The 18,449-nt window shown below is 46.5% G+C and overlaps 1 protein-coding gene across 6 annotated transcripts in view; it reads right to left on the bottom strand.

Moving 5' to 3' along the window:
* COPRS (coordinator of PRMT5 and differentiation stimulator) overlaps positions 1 to 18,449 on the bottom strand; it is a 99,373-nt gene that overhangs the window by 11,671 nt on the left and 69,253 nt on the right. The window lies entirely within an intron of this gene.

The following is an 18,449-nucleotide window of genomic DNA, read 5'->3' as shown; positions in this document are numbered from 1 at the left end:
TTTTAATTCACTTTTAGTGGGAAAATATCCTGGCAACAGAAATATGGATGTCAAGCGTTGGATGCCAGCCACTGTTCTATAACTATGCTATTTCAAGCAGTAGTATGTATTATTTGGTATAATAACTTATACTTTTAGGGTCTAATCCTGGAAGTCCCTACTCTGAAGAGCTCCACTCTTTCAAGCTAAAATTCTGGGATTACACATATGAATGTGAGTTCATAGCAGACAGTATCCTGACAAGGCAAGGTTTCAGCCTCTGTGCGGCTTGCCTGCTACCTCCTAGAAATAGTCAGTCAAAATACAAATGGGAGCCAAGTGCTCCAGAATGCAAACATGAGCCCCTTCCCAAGCCAGCTCAAAGAAATGTAGCAACAAGATGACATGTCTGCTGCATTGAGTCCGGCTAGAAAAGAAGGCTTTGATAGCACTTTGATGCATTTTGGAGAGCATGTCTTACACCGAGCAGGCAGGACTCCCTAGCACGCTGCATGGGCTACTGACCCTGCTCTGTGTCTCGTGCTGAGCTCAGCCTGGCAGACCCCAAACTTTTGCACACCCACTATCATTCCTCACGGGCAAGGCCAGCAGCTACTCTGTGCTCACACCTGCTGGAGCCCGCTAGCGAGAAAAGATGCACAAGTGTGCCCTCTCGCAGAGAACGTACCTGTGTCTTCTCCTTTCTGCCTGGCATGAATTCTTTTAAAGGGCAGAATTCCTCACACAAGGAAAAGTGACCAAAGGGAATGTGGATGAATCAGATCAGCTGAGTGCAGCACGAGCCCTCCACGTGCCAAGGGCAAGCAGAAGTCTCCAAGTACCAGATATACTCTACCTTCCAAACATCCCAGCAGTGCAAGGGAAGGGTGATCAGCACCATCCTGCTTCAGTCACAGCAGTCCAGAGCAGCAGCCCACACCAGTGTTTAAGGCAGTGAAGTAATCTCACCCAAACCTGGGAGGAGAAGGTGCTTACATGAACTTCTGTGGACAGAAACAGGCCCCTTCTGCGAGCAATTCATCTGATCCATCAGATGCCTGTCTTAGGAGCAGCTGAATCACCCTCTGAGGGTTTCCATTTCTCCTTGTCAGACACAAGAGGAGCAAGGCTCCAGTTGTGACCAGCTCAAGCATAAATGTCTGATTTCTGGATGCTCTGAGTCGGAGCAGAAATATCTCACCCTTAGTTGGGAAAGTAGTTGAAAAGAGATGAGTAGCTGCTGTTGCATTTCTGGGAAATGTGAGATATTATATGACCTGTTAATTTATTCCAGAGTTTCCCTTTATGCTTTAACAATGCTGTTCAGTATTCAATTCAAGTCATAATGCTTAATGGCTTGTGGTCAGCTAAGCCTATCCTGCATTTCTGTGCCAGCTTAAAAAATAAACAAAGCTGTGTCTACTGAATGGCACAATTAGAGGGATTTATCCTGCTCCTACCCCAAAACCCGTACCAGGACATAAAAATGCTCTTTCAGTTCAGTTCAAAGAAGATGAAAAATGCTTTACATCCTGCTGCAGAAGACCACGAGGGCTGAGCAGTTTACCCAGATGAGGACATCAATCTTTAGGGGACACAGACACTAGGGAGAGCTTCAAATTAAAACGACTTTCACTTCAAAAACGTCTAGTGGCCTCATAGTAGATTGGAGATTCAACTTGTTGGAGGCTGCACATTTACTTAGGACTTGTTTCCACCGCTGAGTGAACTCAGCTAGCAACACGAGAGTTGTCCTTACTCAAGTACCTTTCATGCAGAAAAGCTTAGAGCTTGGAGGGTGCTTTTAGCAGGGCTAGCTACCCTACCTAGGCACAAACAATGTGATGTGACCATGTATGAACCATCCCTCTGCCACTTCAGCTCTACAGCTGACTTGAAAAGAGCTAACTCCACTGCAGAGTTAGCTCTGTGCTGCAATCACTCTAGTAAGAGATAATCCCTGTCCTGGAGAACTCACATCCAAAGCCCCCACACGAAGTGGGGCAGGAGGCACAAAGACACAAAGAGGTACAGCAGCTCTTACACAAGCACATCAGTGGCACAGCTGGGACCAGTGCTTAGTACCCAGCTGTCCCAGGCTGGTGAAAAACAACAACAACCACCAAAACCAACTTGCCAACAACACTGCACCTCTCAGGCACAGGAACAAAACCAGCTTCTTCAGCCTAAAGAGATTTTTCTCTCTCTCGATGTTGCCAGCTCTTAAGCAGAATTAAGATTACAAAATTGTTTGGAAGTAAGATCCAAGGTTGACAATATCTGCTCTAAGCTTTACTCCTAGCTCCTGTTAGCAGTTTCTCACCCCCGGATTCCCTGCAGCCCTCTCTCCCCACATCACCAGCGGTGCAGGCAGCCCGCAGTCAGGCACTGCCTGCGCTGTGCAAGTATCCATGAGCCACACGGCCAAATCCCAGGCTCTAAGGAAGCCTGCAGACCAAAGTGAGGACCACAGCCACAGGCACAGCAAGTCCCCATATCCCATGGACAGAGTTCGCTGTTCTCCTGCAGGTCTCACAGCTGATGGCCAGCCCCAAGTGCCAGTCGCTACTGGAACTCACCTGGATGTGCAATATTAATGCACGACACAGGCAGCAGGTGCCAGGCCAGGCCACTCTGGGTAAGCTCACCAGCGAGCTCTCCTGTTTGGTGTTTGCCCACTCCAGGGAACACCCTTCCCTCCTGGGGTCTATGCACTCGTCTGGTCCAGTCGCAATTCATCATGGCACGTTGCCATTTCTCAGCCCCAAAGCAGTCCTCTAGAGGTACCCAGTCTGCGAGTCTGCTGCACCGACCTCCCCCACACGCTCAGCTTCCTGGGCTAAAAGCTATCAGCCAACTTAAAGGTCTCCATTTCTTCAAAAGCCTACTTTAATTTAATTTCAGCAAATCAGATTGCGACTGTTTAAAGCTGGTTTGTGGGCTGTGTGCTTTCAAGAAGAAACCATTACGAGAGACTTCAGAAAGTTTCCACTTAGGCAGCATTGTTTCTCTGCCCTTCTGCATCTTCCCCACCAGCCGTCCGCCATCCCACCTCCTCCTGCTCTCACATTCCACGTTCAATGGGCTCCTCTGCAGTCAAAAGCTTGCTCTTACCTGGTGGTGCCTTTATGAAAGGCAAATAATTTGTTACATTCAAAAGGGAATTACTTTGCCCTGCCTTTAAAAATGTACAGCATCTTTACAGAGCCCAGCTAGCTTTTCTACCCTCTGCCTGGACATCTGTACAATTATGATCTCAGGATGAAAGTGCATTTCTGAGTATATCATGCAAGGAGACAGGACATTTTATTGTGTCTTACATGGAACTTCGAGTGGTTTCTTAAATCTACCATAATAAAAGCAGAGTATCAAACCATGAGGCCCTTTCTAAAAATTCAAGCTCTTTCCCAATCTGAAGCCCTGTTTCTGCTAAATAGGATGCAGATGGCTGATTCAAGGGATGAGTGTGAGGAAGGGAGGGAATACCTTCAAATATATTTTCAACATGCTCTTCCCTCTGCTGAGCTACATAGCTCAGGTTTGACACAAATGGAGACTTTTCCCATTGCATGTTGTTCTCCTTCCCTCCTGTCCCACAAAAAGCAGTAGGTGACTACTGACTGACTCCTTTGTTTCCTCCTTTAAATGTCTCCAGCACCTAGTTTCCACAGCTACATCCTTTTAACTTACAGATTCACATCTGATAGAATCAAAGTTACTCTGCTGCACCCTCTGAAGTAGGATTTCCAAGCTGCACAGTGAACGTACCTTAATTTGCAGATCAAAGCTGCCATGCTCATTACCTTAAAAATTGACCCGGTCAATATTATACAACACGGATTCAGCACAACCTTTGCACCCAGCTCTATGAAAATCACCTGCTGAATAAACTCATTTAACAGAGAGGGCTCTGAGACTCCTCGGTGCCTGCTGCCAACCTACCGGCATCACTGCCTCATTATGGGGTCTGGGTGACAGGCAGCGGTCATCTCCTGTGACCGGTCATGTCCCGAGGGAAATAAATAAATTTATTATTATTATTAATAATAATAATAAAAGAACAGCCTTTGAGAAGGACCCTTGCTCAAGTTTTGGAAGAGCAGCCTTTCTCTTGAGGAGGAGGAGCAGTGTTTTTCAGCAGGGCCCTGCTTTTGGGTTATCCTACAGGGTCACGTTACACCCCCAGTCACTACACACAGAAATACTGTCACGCCAGAACAGATTTACAACAAATTCTCCTTTGATCAGTATTTTTTTCTCCATTTGTATCATCAGTCTGGGATGAAGTCTCAGTGGTGGTGAGCACTGCTTGTTTGTGGCTGAGGTCCAAGTTGTGCCACCGCAAAAACCCTCCAGTATCTTGCTTCTGCTTCCTCAAGTATTTTCTGAACGCAAAGAAACCAATCAATCTGCTGCCTAATGAGGGCCTGACCCAGAGGCCAAGGACGCTGATAACTTTTCCCTGGGGTTTGGACGTTAGGTGCCCAAGGAGAGCAGCAGGAGACACGTGCAGGCATGAGGCAGACACTGCGCACCAGCACTGCCATCCCTCGGACCCTTCCCTTCCATCCCAGCACCTGGAGAAATTGCTGAGCTGAGCACAGAGATGGGGGGCACCAGAAAGTGACGGGGACAGGTGAAAAAGCTAAAAGCTGGGTCACTGGGAGCCAAATGGTTTGTGCTGAGAGCCTGGTCCCACGCGTGAGATGACTGGAACACAGCTTCAGCTTGCCGCTGACTGCTGTGGGGCTACAGGACAGGCAAAGCTCCCTGCCTGCTTCCAAACCCACGGAGGTAGGAGTGCGAACATTTCCCTGCTTCAGATGGGCTTGTTGAGGCTTGGAGGTTTGCACGGTGCTGCAAGATCAAAGGATCAGAATAAATTACAAATTCAATACAGGCCCGTGCACTATTTGCAATGTCTGGAGGCGTGACAGACTGCTTAGCTTGCAAAGGAAAGCAGAAAAGCAGAGGTTTCACAAGTCCAAATACTGCAATTACTTGGGCCTGAACTGGTCCTCTGTGAGATGCTCAGGCAAGGCTGCTACCCCCAGTAAGCATTTAGCTCCCAGGAGCCAGAGGTTTTAAGGTTTCCCCTACCAGTACACTAGAAGGAAAGACACCAAGCTGATTTTTCTCGCTGTGAGAACAGTTTTTCTTAACCTTGTGAGTTGCTTCTCAGCTACCTGCCCCTTGAAAACTTCGCTCTTTCCTTCTGTGGCCCTTCAGTTTGTTGGGAAATAGAATACAAAACTTGGCATTCACGAACTGCCTTGGGTTGTGGCACCCTGAAAGGTCTCGTACTGCCGGCGAGGCAATGACTCTCACACTTGTCCCAATAAGCCAAGGTCTTTCTTGCAGCAGACACATGCACAGAAGAAAATTAATGTGTTCCAGGAAAGCACGGGGATGAGTTCACAGTTTCAAAACGGGAGTGTTTCTATAAACACATACAGACAAATATATATGCTACGGATCTCTTGTTCCAGCTATCATGAAAGGTCACTTAAGTTAGACAGCTCGACTGGGGACCTCTCCAGGGCGAAAGGTTTTCTCTGTTTTTGTAGCAGCTGGAAACTGTCCTGCCCCTGCAGAACCTGCTGCCACCAGCAGCACAGGGAGCAGGCTCAGTTTCAGGCTTTTCACATTTCCTAACTCGTGTGCCACAGGTGTTCAGACCACATTCGTCTATCCCACTAAAACCAGCCTCCTGCTTGTTGTTAGTTTTTTCCTACCAGCCACACACGACAAATTACGAACACCAAAGACAGAGCTGATGTTCCCATCGATACCCACACATATATCCACATGTTAGGGCTCCAGCTGCCACACCTCTCTTTTACCATCAAAGCATCTTAAAATGGTTGGCAGTGAAGTGTTTGCATAAGATTAAATCCTGATCCGGAGCTCATCAAATTGATGGGAGTCTTTCTATTGATTGAGAAAGCTTCACAGCCTGGGTCTCGAACACCTCACGGTGGTGCAGAGGCACAGGTCGTGCTGACTCCAGCCGGAGCGCTCGGCACTTGGCAGGCTCCACAGCCAGCCCTGCCAGCACAAGCAACGAAGACAAAGCGGACGCAAAAATAAGAACAGGTATTTTTTAGAATTCACCTAGGCTCCTAATTTAGACACACAAGGAAAACATTTTAAAAGGTGTGGAAAATGCCATGAAATTAAAATGCAAAGAGTTGCAGGGCCCAGAGCTGCTGGGAACGCTTGGGGTTGGGTCTTCAGCAAAGTGCAGTCACCAGAAAGGGCAACCAAGCTGCAGAAACCTGCAGAGAGATCCTGGGAGGGCGGAAGTGACTAAAGCTTTTACATGAGGAGTGCAAGAAAGTGAAGCCTGACTTGAAAAATAAATAAATAAAAGCATGAAATGTCTTGCAAAACCTTGGGAAAGGGGTCAAATGAAATCCCACATTAATGCCAGCATTACCTGAGATCCTCATTACTGAAACAACGCTAGCAAACAGACAACTGCAATCTCTGGATTTCACTCAACAGCAAAGACAGCCAAGGTTTTATAAAATGTTCCTCAGCTGATGCAGACAGCAAATAAGGTTCTTGGGAATTATGCCAAGTGCAAGAATAAGGACGATAAAACCAAATCTGAAACAACTAGGAAAGAAGTTTACTTGAATACTGCCTGGAAGTCTGACAACGGGACCAAAAAGCAACATCCTCCACCCCAGACAAAGCCGTAGGTAGCTCTTTGTCTTGCAGTCAGAACCGGCTGTCTGGTTGTCAGCTGGCTGGAAGGGTGCAGGAAAGCCTTACCATCGAGAAGCCCAAAATGGAGCAAACAATGTGGTGCCTTGGTCTGCTACTTCAGTCACAGGAGGAGGTATTACAAGGCCTAGAGACGACAAACTGAACTGAAAGTTATCGAGACACAAAATACAGCAGAAGCTCTTCACACTAATTAACAACTGTATATGCATGCCATGGGACAAGGTATTTGGGCCCTCACCTGAATTCTTTCAACTTGACCTACTCCAGGGCTCCTACACACATCTGTAAGATCAGACATTATTTTGCCTCTAACTCTATGAGGTCCCTTTTGATAACAGAAGCTTAAATTATGACTGTTATTCTCTGAGATCTGTTCCGGTTCAGCCACATTTAATGGCTGCAGAGCAGGAAAACGCTGGATGAAATGCCACGGGCTGCAGTGTGCAGGTGTTCGGGCAAAAGAATCACAGCGGTCCCCAAGGGCCATGAAATCAGGGAACTGTGCAGAGAGAATTGAACACTTTCACAATTGGAGATGACTTTGGTTTCCTCTGCTGAAAGCCTCAGTGTGCAGCTGGTCACTTCTTACTCCTACGTTTTGCTCGGTGACCCTCAGCATGCCGACAGGACAAAATCTGGTGTGTTCGTGTATGTACACGCATCCATACAGGTGGCCCTTTTGTGTGACACCACAAAGCGAGACAAAAGGAAAGAGATAAAGAAGATCTGATGGAGTGTTTGCAGCTGCTCAGACCATGCGTACCGCAGCAGTGACCCACCGCTGCCATGCTCTGTGGTGATGCTGAAGCTTTGGCTCAGCAGCCAAATGGCTAAAGGGAACCCAGCTTTCAAGTAAACTGAGACCCAGGACCCAGGGAGCTCTCTGCATCCCTTCTGCCAGGCTGACACCAGTGCGTAACACTGCCAATGGACCCGGCTGAGCCAGCAGTTCTACCCAGAACGTGTCCTTCCTCCTGGCCATCGAAGAAAACCAGCTGTGTGCAGTAGCCTTTACAGAAGAATTGTTCTGATTTGGGAGAAACATCTCTATTCAAGAAAGCACACAGAAACATGCTCAAAATTACCCTGTTTACCTGCTGCCCTGAGTACAGGAGGTCTGAACCACACACGTGAGAGCTTCTTTATGCTGGCTGTCTGGAAGCACGCTGGCAAGCCAAGGAGCAAAGGAATATGCTTGTCTTCCTGCCAGGGCTTTTCAGGAAGACAAAAACAGATGGACAAAAAGACACCACTGCGTAGCATTATTATATAATATAGCAAACATAAAATTAAAAAATGCACTGACAGAAGACTGAAGCAGGAAAACGTACAGTATGCTGAGGTGAGGGACAAGACACACTGCATAGTCTGATGGAACACTTCCCATCCTTATGGCATCGCTCACCCTAATATTCAACGAGAAACTGGTATCCTCACAGCACAGAGAAACTGAGGCAGAGAAAGTTTCTGTGACTTGCTGACCATCCCATCGGGTCTGGGAAGGTGCCCAGTGGGGCGGCCTCGCTGATCTCTGCCCCATTACACCAGCAAGAGGAATCCCTTCCCAGCCAGCAGGGCACTGACGCTGATTAACAGCCAGGGCCAGGGCCAGGGCCACCGCTCTTTGCTGTGACCACAGCTCAGGAGGCAGAGTCCTGCAGATACCTGTTTCAGTGCAGAGGCTGCCTCGTTCTGATAAAACATTTAGAGCACAGTACAGCAAGCCCACACAACTCACAGATCCCAAAGTCTCATCTGGAATGAATCAGTATCAATTCAGACTTTATTTAAACATATTGTTTAAATACAGTTTATCCCTCTTGATGCTGGGTTGAGAAGTTCAGTCTTTCAAGTATTTCTTTCTTACACTGAAATTTTCTTCCATTTAGGAACAACTTGAAAACACATGAACGCAGAATTAAATGCTCAGATACCTTAATCCTATTATCAGTAATCTGCGATGCTTTTCACAGGCCATTAGGCTGACATGTCTGTGTGGGGCTGTGTGCACACCGCGCCGCAGCAGCCCAGCTCTGCCTGGGAGCAATGGGGACCAGATGAGCCCGCAGCGTGCTGTGCCACATGCACAACGCGCACAGCCCCGGTATCTGGGAGGGAAGCCGCCCAACCTCCCAAGCCAAGAGAACTACAAGCAAAACGTACAGCTCAGCAGCCGTAAGATCCTCTCATTTTCACATTTTCTTTCTCGGTGACAAACAGCATCTTCCTAGAAGTTCAGTTTCACTTCATGTAAGTTTGTTCTCTGAGTTACGTTGCTTCTCCTCAAAAACGTTTCTCCTCAAAATCATCTCCCATTGTTCCCTGCATTAATTCCTTCTTGGTGAAATACCTAGTATGGTCAAATGAACAACGAATGGCAAACTTTCTAAATTTGAGCATAAACTTGTCCAGGAGTAAACCTTTTAAGGACTCTTTCAGGAGATAGAAGCTTAAATCCCATTTTCAACAGGAATCCAGGGCCAGACTGTAAGGCTATGCTGGCATCCGAAGATTTAGAGCGGTTCCTATTTTTATCCTGAATGGCTGTAGACCCTTCAGAAATCAGGCTGCTATAAACCAAACTCTGCTTCCACGCAGACTGAGGGAGGAGGGTACGGAGGTCTCTGGAATAGCTGCACAGCCCCATCCATCCACACGTGGAAGGAGGGAACCATATGGGAATGTGGAGTTGGGCCTCGAGAGCCCCACAGCTGGGCTAGCGGGGCTCCAGTAGCCCAGGAAAAGTGTTCTGTGCCACAGCTCTGCTTGCCAGAGCTGGGCTGGCTGCTGGTGTGCTTCACTGGCCCCACGTCCTTCAGAAATGGTTGGTCAGAATCTCACCCCACACCTGCCAGCCTCTTCTTCTCCTTAGCCCAACTGAGGGTCATGTCTTTAATAAAGGATATTGAATAAACAGCTCGCAGAGGGTTTGTACACACTCACCAGCTGCTGTGCACGTTTACAGGGGAGCTGTATGCTGCAGGATCTCAGTGCCTGGAGATGCCATCCAGCCGGCTTGTCCCAGCCATCCGCAGTCAGCAGCAATCTCCAACCAGTTACTGATTGATAAAATTTACTGAATTTTTTTTGAATGATTATGAACTAAATGCACTTTTTAAAGGAATGACTGAGTGGACTGCAGCCACGACCATTTTCAGTGGTGTGAAGGATCTCAGGGGTAAGCACGACGTGTGGGGCTCTGCCTTACAAGGGTTGGAGGAGTTTTTGTCTGTCGCAGCAGCCGGGATCAGGCAGAGCAGGCACTCACACCTCCTGTGTCACCGTGACAAAATGCTGGTTGCACCAGGGACACAAGCCCAGCCTGACACAGGACACCCTTTATCAAAATGCTCTTATGCTTTATGTAGAGAAGGTGTAATGAGCTACAGACCCATCCCCCAGCTCTGGGTCAGCAGACCACGCACTTCAGTTTGTCCCATTCACCAAAGCAAACAAACGCTGAGCAGCAATACGACTTATAAACCCATGCCTCAAAGTAACCACGTGCTTGAGCATTTTCTGGGTTGGACCTGGCCGGCTTCAGGACCACCAGAGCACCTCCTGCCACCTCCCAGCACAGAGAAGAGCACCTGGCTCTGGAGAGCAAGTGACCATTGATTTCCATAGCACTTTTCCACTTGGGAAAGCATTGGCCAAATCCAGCTCAAGAGTACCACCTAGCCTTTCTACAACACGTTACAAACAATAACCATGAGCCCAACATCACCAAATCAGGCAGCTCTCGACTCTTGTACCTGTGCTGTAAAACACACATTTAAAAGGCTGATGACTAGCTCTACTGCAGCATTAAGGAGAGAAGAAAGGCCTCTGCCATGTCCCACACGGCCTTTGCTGACACAGAAGCTGCCCTTGCCCTCCTCCCGTGTGCTCTGCATCGTGCTCCCTCCACGCCAGCCGTGCTCTGCAGGGGATGCTCAAGCTTTTGCTTGGTGTCCCACGGCCTCGGGGAGGGAACTGGCTTCTGCAGTCCATTCCCCATGACGATGGACTGAAGGGTGGCATGTTTCAGGAATAGTCACAGTACAGTGTGACAGGTAACACTTAGCACCTCCTAAACCCCCAACCCTGCAGCTCACACACCCTTGGACCGGTACCTGGCCCCTGTGCAGGCTCCCTGTGCCCACCAATGAACACAGTCACTTCGGAGCTGAAGTCACCAACACCCACCAGCAAGCAGCACTGTCCATTTAGCCAAGAAAATCAAGAATGTGAGCCCAAACCAGGAAACACAGGACACATCTCACACCGAGGGGTACCTACAGCCTGAAGCCAAGGTTCCCGCACGTCCTGGTCACGGGCAGTGCGGTGCTCGGTGTGCTGCCCCTCGTGCTGGCCGCAGGGGACCCCTGCTGAGCCCCGATGCAGCCAAGCTGCCCTTGCAGCACTGCTGCCACGAAGCTAGGGCAGCCAGACGGCTGCTGGGCATAAGTTTGGAGGCCTGCTCAGTGCTGTTTTGTGCCCTGTGGACTTACTGGCTCAGACCTCTGATCGCTCAGGAAACCCTACTCCAGCACTCGGTGTAAACATACCCAGAGTTATCCAACTTGGAATCTCGCCAGACCTCTGGCATGAAAACCCTGTTACTTGAAAAAAAAACACAAATAAAAAAAAAAATCAAGATGATCTGAGTGAACAAGAAGGGACACGTTGCAAAGGCAATGCAGGAGATTTGGGTTTTGTTCTTAGCTCCACCCAGCCCCAGTGATGATAATCCTTTGTCTGCCTTTTTTCACTATTTAGATTTTAAGTTCTTAAAGATAGAGACAGTCTCTTGGTATTTGTTTATATAGAGCTTATATATCAGTCCCCAGGATTACTGCAATGATTAGAATAATCTTTAATGACCACAAATCACTGTGACCCATGTTTTACGAATCCTTGGAGCACAGGTCAGAGAGGTGTACAAAATGAGGCTCTGAGCTAATTACAAGGTGTAAGATACACACTACAGCATTTCTTCATGCAGTTTCTGTCCATTATATCCCTATATTTTTGGCTTGACAGGGCTATAACCTACTTGCTAGAGTTACAGAAACCAGTAAATGAGCCCTAGTGTGACTGGGAACTCAGCGCCCACCTTCCCGCCAGCAGGCTCACATCTGACAGAGAATTAAAAGTCACTTCTCTCATTACTTCATCCAAAACCAACAACAACAAAACAGAGACAGTGAAAAATCCAACAACGCTTCCAAGAAACTAAGACAGACGCAACCCTCTTGGAACTGGAATCTTTAAACTAAGAGCAGGATGTCCAAGCCGGGGCTGCTGACTCTGTGTACCTGGGGCACACACGGGAGGAAAAGAAGAAGGATGCCAGGAGTGGGAGGGACTCACTGATTGGCATCTGGTAAACCCAGAGTGGCACCTGGAATTTGCTTTTCATCTCTGAGCATCAAGGAGGAATGGGGGAGGAGAGGAAATGAGCAGTGAAAGAGTCGCTCAGCCCAGGCAAAGCCTGGTCCCAGATTGAGCCTTATCGCCAGATTTGTTTCCCCAGGATTGCCCCAGGACGGCTGCCCACAGCTCCTCTGACTTCACTCATCTGCTACAGATTACATTTGCATAGTCCTACAGCTAAAATATATTAATAACTGACTTCTGTAGGGACAAGATTTTCACGTCAACAAAACCCTGGCTCCAGTTTCCACTCAGTACGTTCTGCAGGAGAAGTGGCACCACGATCACTGTAAGCCCAGTTTTTAAGGGAAGTTTGGATACTGTTCTGCAGCCCCCGACCTCTCTTCAGTAACTATCCCCTGGCTGTGAGTGTCAAGTCCTTCAGCAAATCCATCCCACAGGTGCTCCTTCAAAGGCCAACAGAGTCACCGAAAAGGCTTTCATTAACTTTTTGCAGGTTTTGAACTCTTTGCCCTAATGCTCTGCGACACCTATTTTGGCTGCTCCTGGCGTGCCCGCAGTGTTCCCCTGCCCCTCGCACAGCACCGACCTGCTGCTGCACTGACTCACGGGGAGGCAGAAGCAAATCCAAACAGCTCTGTTCTCAGATCAGCGCAGATGAAATACAGGTTTGCCTGTGTGTGCACTGCAAAGCCAGGATTTGTTTAGAAAAATGACTCTGGTTTACTTCACATGTCCATCCCTATATGCTCTCCCTCCGGTTGAGATAATTAACCTTCTCGAGGAAACATTGATTGGTCCGTAATATTTGTTCAGTCCTGTAGAATGAAGCTCATTTTGGTTCTGAAGTCAGTCCTATTCAAGTAAAGTGTTGTTTGCATTTAAGATCTTACTGGCTGTTAAGATGAATCAAGGTGCTTGGGGCTGTCAAGTTGAAAGCTTAATATCTTCAAATTGCTGCCCAGGTTACTTTGAAATATTTATGTAATGTACCTTTTTTTTTCTGGCAAATTACCATTAATGGGAAAGGAGCTTAGTATTACCTAATTGAAACAGCAAAGTCCCTTTAATGGAAACAATTATTCATTATAGCCTTTTTCTTCTTATTATATTTTCCTGTAGTATCTTAAAAATACCTGCATTCCAGCAAAATGTTTTATGTTAATCTAGACTCTGATTCCATCTTAGTCATTTTTCTCAAAGCTGCTGCCTTGAGGAACCAGGCAAAGCAATAGATAAGCACTGATTTCACTCTTCTGACAATGCTTTTGATGTGAAAAATCCTTTTGCTAATGTAGGCTGTTTTTAAACAGGCTGAAACCACTTCAGTTGGAAAGCGTACTATCATGGTATCAATCCAAGACCTATTGAAGCCAAATGGAAAAATTCCAAAAACTGCTCCTCAAAAGGGTTAAAAAGTCAACAGCAAATATTTTCATAAGGAGTTACTCAATTCTAACCAATTATCATAGTCAGAAAGGTCACAGGCCTTCTTCTAGCTACCTAAAATACTCAATAACATGTTTATCAAAGTTCATTTAAAAAAAAAAAAAAATCTATTTGGAAAAAATAGTGAGTTTTCACTGAAATAATGAACAAAATACTTCCATTCTGAAATGCATATACAATGCCTCATCCTCTCCTTGAGGAGCAAAGTTTCCTATTGAAAATCGTTTAAGAGAACTGCAGGAAACTACGGAATCTAAATGGTAACAAGGAGGAAGGGTGATTTGTGACAGCGCCAGCAGGCAGGACATTCATGAGATCTGGGATAATTTCCCAATATTGCTGCAGACTTCCTGCATGAACTCGGGCAAGCTGCTTACCCTCCGCTCAGTACCCACCTGTAACAGAAGTACCAGTGCCTCTGGCCTGCCTCTGCCCTCTTCAGGTGCCCATTTCCTTGGAGCAAAGACCAAACTCCTATGCTATGGAAAGTTTAAAATTGGTAGGTCCCAATACCGGTGTTGATAAAGCTACGGGAGAGGTGTGGAAGTCAAGGGGACAAATCTGTTTGCTGCCATGTGTTGCACTTTGTGCTGTTCCCTTCTTGCTCTGTCAGAATGTTTTGTTGTGATGTTTGGGACTTTTTAATTTACTCCAATGCAAAACAAGAGGGAAACGTTGCTTGTGAATTACTTGCCTTTGCTGATCTGGGGAAGATTTCAGAGAAGGTGGAGCCCTAGAAGGATAAACTCTTGTCACTGAAGGATTTCATGAGAGGAAAGACAGGAAACTCAGCTCTATGCTAACTAGTTGCAGGAACAAAGCAAGGTCTTCGATGCATGGATATGAAAGTCAATATTATTGTCCTCTAGGAGAGCAGAAAAAACATAGAGAAAGAAAACAGAATAAAGTTATTGGGAAAAAAAAACTAAGCACTGCACCTCTTACAGGCACATTGTAAATAATCAGGCAAACAGCCAGCTCAGTACATGTTCTAATTTCTTCCTTAAGCTGATTGCAATGAATAGGAGGATGATGATATTTTCATATGAGAACAAAATAAAATAACACCAACAAAAAATGGCACCCCTCCCAGGAACAGCTGCCTGTTTATAAAAAACAAATCCATTAAGGCTCTTGGAGAAATGGAATACTCCAGTTCCGTCAATAGTGACCAGGTAAGCAGCAGCGAGATCTAAAAGCTATGTAGGACTGCAGTAGAGCAGCAGCACTTTCAGAGTCGAGTACTTACCTTCGACATTATTGGTTCCAAATCAATCTCACATGCCCTGTATTTACCCATCCGTACTTGTGCTCTGGCCTCTCAGACTGCAGGATGGAGAGACTTTTTTTAATTTTTTTTAAGTAGATGTCTAGACAGTTGTCTTCGCATCAGACAAAGTGATCAGACAGGAAATTCAAAGGCAAACTGATGTGAGATGCTACAAAATGGAGGTGTTCAGGAGGGGGACAGCAGCTCTCCCAGCGTGGCTGCATGGCCCACCTGCAACCACCACCCGTGTCCCACCGCCCGTGTCCGCCCCAGCCTCTCCTGCGCTTGAGAACTCGGAGGAGTCAAAGGAATCGTTCAGTTCTTGTCTGAGCCCTACCAGAACCAACGCGAGGTGCCCCCCGTAAGTCAGTGCCGCTTCAGTGGGGGCCACGCTGAGATCCGTCACCCACCTGGGCCTCGAGTCAGCATTAAAAGAGAGAACCTAATGGAAGGAAGTGCAGCTCCCGTCATCGGTAGTTATTGAGTGGAAAATAGACACTAAATTGAGCTTCTGCTCCTTCCTCTTTTAAACCCAGAGTGTACTAAAAAAACGGAGAACTTTGAATCACCTGGTGATTCATCATAGCATAATACAAAGTATTACGTTCCCTATCTGGTTACATGGAGAGGTGACACATGATCAGCTTCAAGACCAAAGAAAGAATCTGGCTACATAAATAAAACAGGTGTGAGCTTGATTCATTTATTTTCAGAGTAACCATGTCTCCATATGAACTTATTACAAAGAATTTGTAAGAATTATAGATCTTCTTGGACCTACACTATCAAAACAAGAAAACCACTGATACCTACTTCATTACTCTTCTGATTTTTCCTTTTCTGCCTCAGGATGTATTGCAATCAGGATGGGCAAATAAGAGATAATTCAATCAAAAATTGTCAGAGTTGTCAAATGTCTGAAAGGGGCGGATTTCTCCGCTTTTCTTTGCTTCTTTTTAATTTACGTATTATGTAAAAATATTAATTACATTTCCCTATTCTGTAATGGAAAACATCTATAAGCTTTGATAACATTTTAAATGAAAAACTAAACTACAGTTGAAACAACCTATAACATTCAGTTTTGAAGAATTACTTTTTGTTTTTAGATAAAATGGGCATTTCTCAATTACAGTCTTTCCCAATCAAAAGTGTCCATTTTGTGTGTTTGCCCGTGCACGTGTCATACTTGCAAAATTCTAAAAACCACTTAGGAAACAAAAGGGAAAAGAATGAAGAGAGAAGAGCAACAGATGGAAAATGCCCCCTCCCCCTGAGAAAATCTACCAATTCATCGCAAATCCTCAGGACAATCTGATTTATAGTGGTGGTCTTAAAGACATAAAATTCATCTTTAAACACAACCTTCGCTAACTATGGAGCACTTAATAATTAAATGAAGACTCCTATTGTTTTAACAGGAACACCAAATTAATGTGACTGTTTTAAGGCAACAATGATTTCTGAATTGCTGTCACCCAAACGACAATATTTGAAGAGACTCTAGGAATAACTCTGCAGAAGCAATTGCTTCATCTTCTATAAAAAGTAGCTCAAGGCATTAAGGAAGACAGTTTTCATATCAGACCAGCTGAAACTCCCAGAGCAAACACAAAATGAGGATTGCTCACGGACCTTTTAATGGTCCCATAACATTTTTTCTTGCCTTTTTTGGTTTTCAAATAATATACGTCGTGTTTTATGGCCAATAAACTTTACTGGAATTTTCATGGCTAACGGTCACTCGTGGTGCAAATCAGAGCCGGGGAGGAGAGAGGATGCTATTTTTGTGCTGCTTCTGGCAGAAATGGCCTCTCCTCCGCCTGAGGAAGCGAGCTGAGACCAGGTATGGCCTGGCTCTACAGCAGAGGCGGCCTGAACAACCGGAATGAGGGGGCAGCTCCGGGGCTGTGTTCTGCTAACCACTGTACACAGGGGGAAACCCATTCTTTCAACACAAAACCAGCAAAACAATTAGGCACATACAATTTATACCCCGTTTGGAGAGGCTGAAGAGGAGATGAGTGGCAGGTCAGCTTCAATTTCAGCCGAATTGAGTCAAATCCAGTCAAGAAGAGAATTGCAAAATCAGAGCAGAGGCCGAAAATGCTCATTTCCTTGCTGTAACTCCGAGAGGGGCAGGCACGGCTGCAGCCTGGCACTCCACACAGGCACTCCACTTGGCAAAGATGCCAGTTATTTATTCATTCCAAAAATAAAGTAAAAAGAAGATTTTTAAACTAAGTCATTTGCAGCTGCAGCTGTTGCTAATACCTCAAACAAGAGAGTCCCGCTTAGGGCACTGCCTTAGCAGCAGCAACAAAATAGGACAAAAATCATCCAGCACCTCAGGAGGAGTATTAAATGGCCTGGTGTTTAATGAATTTGAAATATTATCTGCTGTTTAGAGAATCTGAAGTACAAAGATCTGAAATTCAAAACATCTAATACCTATAGCGCATAAACCAAGGAATCGCAGACCCAAAGCATTAAGCAAGGAGATGCAAGGCTGCATCGTGTGTCTCAGTCCCAGCCTGTCACCGCCTTGCCATGGGGCACAGCCACCTGGGTCCCTGGGTGCTCTGCCAGGCCAAGCCCCTGCCTCTGCTGCCTCAGTTTCCTTCTCTGCAGCAAGAGGTAACGCTCGCCGTGCAGCCGGCCACGTGGGCAGCCTCGGTGAACATTTGGAGCCAGCGAGGAGCTGGGGTAGGAAATAGGTGGAATTCCTGAGCCCGTCGGAAAGGCTGGCGGCAGCAATCCCACAGACTGCGTGGAAACAGGCGTGTTGCTTTGTTTACCTCAAGCTTTATTTTTTTAAAGCACCCTGACAGCTCTGAGACTCGCTCTGGCTCAGACTAATCTATTTTCCCCTCAACACCTTGCAGCGAGCCGTCTGCCAGCTTCTCATCCAGACCAGGGGTCACAGGCACCCCGAGGGATGTACCTGGCTGCCGAGCGCCGCGTTGGCCATGTGGGAGCAGCAAGCTCTGCATGGTCTGACCCGCTGCTATCAGCTCGGGGCGATCGGGAGCTCCCCTGCTCTCAGGTTTGGGGCACGGTGGACTCCCAGGGTCAGCACACGCACCTCCGAGTCCCACCTTGTCCACAGTCAGGCAGCAGCAAGGCTTTGAGAAGCCAAAGCAGCTGAAATGAAAAGCTGCTGTTCTCCTGTGTTAGGTTTTGTATGGGTGTACGATCGTTTCAGCACAATTCTGCACAAAATTAAGTCTGGCCAGTGAAGATACAGTGAAGATACTATTATGCACCCAGGATTCATGAGCCTCGTGTTAGGCTGGAGTTATCTCATGAGCATCTCAGAGTATTTCTAACACTAGCCATTTAAAAACATGAGTCAGGCTTGTTGTAGTCACAAATGGGCATTTTTTCAACGTTTCAGTCATGTTTTCGAGCTCCTTCTGAAGCAACAAAGACAAGAAACTTGCTGGGTTTTTATATAAAAGCTGAGTCTTAAGCAATATCTTAACCCTGTCTGCTGGGACTTTCCGCACAGCGCCAATTAACACAGCACTCGTGATAAGATCCTGAGAATGGATGCTACAGTTTTTGTAGGATAAACAACAATGAAATTAATCATTACTATAATTATAGCTGCATGTGGGGCTGCAGATGCCTCGCA

This window comes from Aythya ferina (assembly GCF_964211825.1).
Source record: "Aythya ferina genome assembly, chromosome: 18".
Classification (NCBI taxonomy): Eukaryota; Metazoa; Chordata; class Aves; order Anseriformes; family Anatidae; genus Aythya; species Aythya ferina.
The sequence above is the reverse complement of the archived record's forward strand: the minus strand, read 5'-3'. Positions and strand labels throughout refer to the sequence as shown.